This window comes from Erithacus rubecula (genome assembly GCF_903797595.1).
Source record: "Erithacus rubecula genome assembly, chromosome: 3".
Taxonomy (NCBI): Eukaryota; Metazoa; Chordata; class Aves; order Passeriformes; family Muscicapidae; genus Erithacus; species Erithacus rubecula.
In genome coordinates this window covers 122,855,063-122,860,091 of record NC_136689.1, presented here as the reverse complement: position 1 = coordinate 122,860,091, position 5,029 = coordinate 122,855,063, and the positions used below count along the sequence as shown (strand labels likewise).

Genomic DNA, 5,029 nt, shown 5'->3' with positions numbered 1-5,029 from the left:
TTTTTTTTGCTACATCTATATAGTAATGCTGTCATCAGGTAGATACCTTGGTCTGTATTTGCTTGCTTATTGAACTGCATTATGACTGGTGAAAGAGATATTTGCTACACTGCTTTTTCCAAGATTTACAGTATTTCAACATCCACCCATGGGTACTTCTATTGTTCATAATGTTTACTGAATTACAATTTTGTCCACTGTTCTGCTAATACATATCAATCTGAATAATAATTTACTTTTGTTAGAATTACTGCCTTAAGTCAATGATTCACAATAGCTGAAACAACAGCTAAAGTTCTGTCTCCTTTTGTTGACATTTCAGAATACCATAGCACTGATCCTGAATTCAGTGTGGAGGTGTCATCAATGTATCTGGATTGAAGGTGAATCAAACCACATGAAGGTTCAAATGCATCAGTGTGTTCCAGCACTCACTCTGTGGTGTCAGTGCTCCCAATGCAGCACATCCTTCTGCTCCTCATTGTTTTCCTCTTTGCCACTGCTTAGAGCAGGTGATATGAGTCCAGCACTGTTTTATCCTTTTTCCTGCTCAAGTGAGATTATGATGGGCTTAAAATGCTTTAAACTGCTGTGAACACAGATGTTGGTGTGTTGAGTTACTGATCTGTGCTGCTTCTTGTGTGGTTAACTGGCTTAACTCCAGGGAACATGAACTCCACCTGTCCTCTAAGAGGCTTCCTGCCCTGAAGAGCAAATTTGCTTTATTTCCTGGTAGATAGACACTTCCATCTGCCAGGTGGATTTTAATTTTCTCCGCTTTACTGGACACCTGATGTAAGTCACTTAATCAACATGACCTGAATTTTCTAGCGTGTGGTTAGAATTAGGTTTCAGATTTGGGTTGATGTTTCAATCATACATGGAGTTTTGATTTATGTTACTAAAGTATGCTTGACCTTTCAGTTGATATCTTATTTTTTTGGAATTTAGTATTTTTTTTTCCATTCCAAGATGCTTGTTCAGAGCTATGATTATTTCTTGTGCAATGATTATCAGGTAATTCTTGGAACTTCAAGTAGATGGTTAAGAAAATTCTAAAGGCTCCCCTAAGCAGTTTAAAGCCCAAAAAAGAAGATTAGAAACAAGAACATTTAAAATAAGACAAAGGTACCATAGTAGAGTTTTCTTGCTATGAAGAAGATCTAAATGTTAGGACCTTCTTTATAAATTGACGATGATTGCATTAAACCAGATATAATAAACTTTCCCACTAAAATCTACATAAAGAGAAGGCATTTATAAGGTATCTCGTGACCCAACTTGTTCAAAATTTGCCTAAGATTTTGAACTAAAAATTTAGATAGAAATATCTGTTCACAAATGACATTAATCTTCTCTATTATGTGATTCTATACTAACCATGCTTTCCCAGGAAACAGAAATGAGAGATCTATTAAGAAAAGTGTGTGGCATAGGTGAGCAGCTTTTGCTTGAAGAAGTTACTGAATTTTTTGTTATGGCAGTATTCATGTGATGTTTTCCACTAAAAATGTTCATGTATTGGTGATTCAAAGCAATCAAGACCACAGCTTGGTGTCCAAGTTACTGACCTTTGAGACAGAAATCAAAAGCTTGCATGCACAAAAAAGTGGAAAGAAAAAGATCTTGTCTTTCATGGCAAGATTTTTTGGAGACACAAATTTTTGAGGATGTGATGTTTGACCTCAGCTGGCTGATGAATCCAGTCCTCTTCCTTTAGAGTAATTGCATCATCACTGCCTGTCATCACTTCAGAGCAGGGAAAAGGTGTGCAATCTGTCCCTTGAAATCATCTCTATCTTCTGTTGTGCTTCATACAAAAGAATTTCCCAAAATTATTTTCATTTATCATTCTCACTATATGTTGTAACCTTCCATCACTATGAGGTCTTTTACCTCTCAGACTTATAAGCAGTGTTTTAGTGTCACTATAAAAAGGTAACTATCCTTTATTCTATGTGGTTTATAATTTGATTTTGAATTTAATATTAAAAAAAAATTAAAAATCTTTTAAAATGCTCTCGGCAACAAGTTCTTATATTTCTGGGAGCAAGTAATAACACCAAGACAAGTGGAAAAATAATTGCAAATGGTTTTAAAATTTTTCTTTATTTCTTGTTTCCATGAAGGCAAACAGAGAGGAAAACACTGTGGTGTCCAGTGAGGGCAGAGAGGTGGAGTCAGGCCTGCTCAGACTTGAGGAAGCAGGTTAATTTTCAAGAAAATATGTATTTGTAACCCTTGAGCCAGGTTCTGTGCTGGATCAAATTAAACCAAAATCTCCATGCACAACATATATTTTCAAACTTTTGAATTTCACTTAATCTGTGTCAAAAAAACCTGTTTCCCAATCTTTTTTAAAGATTTACAAACCTATTGGCTGCCTAAATCCACTTTTGAAAACATATTAAAATGCACAATCTTGTACAGGAGACTTAGAACCTCCTAAATGAGGATAACACTTACTGAGCTGGAAGGGAGGATACAAAGATCAGTTGCTTTCTTTTAATTGAAACTTTAGGGTTTCAACCACAAAATAAATGAAGGTGGATATAATATGTTTTGAAAGAACATGAAAGGACTTAGCATCTGGTTATTTCTACTGGAGATGCTACATATCTAAACAATATATTTAACTTCCTTAAATCACACGAGGGAGATACTTGGAACAGAAATCAAACAAATTCATTACAGGATGTTAATGCTTTTTAAATGTAGCTCCTATTTCTTTTCAGTGAACATGTAATTCTAGAGATGAGTCATTAGATTGTGTAAAATGTTTGAAACACTATTACCACTGAAAATCACTAAATAAATACAGGTTGTTATTTTTTTTTAAACTGTGTTATATAATTAAAAAGTACTGGATTATATAATAAAGCTGCATGTTGTTCCATCCAGAAATATGTGAAATTAAAGAATATTTGAATTTTTTATGATGCCTGATTCCTTTTTCTAAAAAATATCCAAACTTAATGAATCTGAAAGTTCAATATTTTAAAATTATATTTCTTCACTTTTACATTGTGTTAGAGGAAATTTTACTGTACACTACTCCATAGGACAGAAGACTGAATACAGTAAATAAGTAGAAAATAGAGTATTACCTATCACACTTGCTTCTGGCACAGTAAGTGCTGACCTCTCTTATTGTTTAGAATTTTCTTTCAGCTGTCTGAGCTGCCTGTGACTACAAGTAGAACATCTGCAGCCTCTGACATTGCAACCATGAGGTTATATTTTGTACTAGAAAAGCAGATGCACCTCAAGCTGGTAAAGCTGTGACAAGCTGAATTCCAGCAAGATTCCAGGAAGAATTATTTAATTGGTTTGGTTGATGGAGCATTCAGATTTCTTGCTTTGATATTACTTTGGATATTCTTTTCACTGGAGGAAGGAGTTAGATCTCAAATAAAGGCATTTTTTCACTAAACCTCTTCTGAAGCATTTGAATGAATAAAATATTAAAAGGTATTTACCGGGAAAGTAAAGACTTTAATTAGCCCTAAATAATTAAATTACTAAGTTTGAATCAAAATGTTACTTGTTTACTGCAATTGAAATTTATTTAGATTTAATTTGTTTACTGCTCTTTAAATGTTTTCATTCTAGAAAATAAGTCATAGACATCTGAGTTAATAGTGAAAAAAACGTAGCAGAATACTAGAAATTAAATTCATTTTGATTTTCTTAAAAAAAAGAAAAATCTGGACCTCCAGAAACCTTTTATAGGTCACCCTAGTAAAAAACCACTCTGAACCACTTTGCCCAATGCCAATTATAATGCTTTCAAATAAAAGGGATGCAAGTGTTTAATCCCTGTGTTCCACTATCAGAGGATCCAGAAGCATTTCCTTTTGTAACCAAAGGGATTTCTGAGTTTTAAGACAGATGAATGAGCAGGTTCCGAAATGTGCATAAGCCCTGATGGGACAGGAAGGCTTTTGGAGCATTGAATTTTATCCTTTATTATTAAATTAACATCAGTTTGCAGATTAAAAAGAAAACGCCAGTTGCCAGAAAAAATAAATAATGTGCATGTTAATGTTACTACCTGACCTGGAAAATATTTCCATGTTCTGCAGTGGTCTGTCATTTTTAATTTGAAGTCATAAAGAAATATAATTAAGCTGGATTTCTCATTAATAATAGAATGTTTGAAATGAGTAAAATTTAGGCCACCTTCAAGTTGCTATAATACAGCATGCTTAACTTGAAAATTTAATTATTTCTCTCCAAAAAAGGTAGAGAGAGAAAGACACCCAAGAATGAGGTAAGTCTTTCATTTGAATTAAACAGATTCCAATTGTTCAGGAGATGGCTGAACTCTGAGAAAGCACCAGTTGCATCAATGCTTTTAAACAAAACTTTCATAATACATTTTGCATTTCTGTACTACCTTCATCCCATCTTTAACACCATCATCCAGAACCATCACTGAAAAAAGGATTGAAGTGGATACTCAAGAACTATAACTGATGGACTAATGCTGCCTAAGAAGTTACATGGAAAGGAGACACAAATTGGGGAAGACAAAAGGCAGTTGAGGAGAAGTGATTTCCTCAATGATTTAAAGCTCCATTTCACATGAGTTATCCATCCTGGTCTAATTTCTACACTGAACTTTTTCTTTTTCACTGGACTTCTGCTGCTCAAAAAGATCCGTGTGAGAAATTTGTCTGCAGAGCAGAAAATTTTCTCTTATGTTTTGCAAAAGTTGAGCCACTGCTACTGCCAAAAAAGGATGTAGCAAATTTTTGTCACACTTTCTGTGCACAGTCAATGTTGTTCAATAATGAATTAAACTGGATAAAATCTGATGAGCAAAAATAACTGCAGTACATGAGATTTTGTAACAGTTTCAGGGCAGAAACTAATAGTCATCCCCAGCTCTCAAAGTCTGAACACTAAGTTGTGTAGTTGACATGCTGCAGTTTTTTAATAGGCATAATTGGGTGTCTGCAACTACCTATGCAAATTGTTCAGAGTATTTGCTGTATATTTAGTTATTCTATTGCAAATGAGCAGT

General features: G+C 34.1%; 1 long non-coding RNA gene across 1 annotated transcript; it reads left to right on the top strand.

Moving 5' to 3' along the window:
• The first annotated feature begins 1,597 nt into the window (after positions 1-1,597).
• On the top strand, positions 1,598-3,433 carry LOC306800438. The gene is made up of 2 exons (XR_013773832.1): positions 1,598-1,767; positions 3,159-3,433. It is a non-coding gene; the product is annotated as an uncharacterized lncRNA (long non-coding RNA).
• The last annotated feature ends 1,596 nt before the right edge of the window (positions 3,434-5,029 follow it).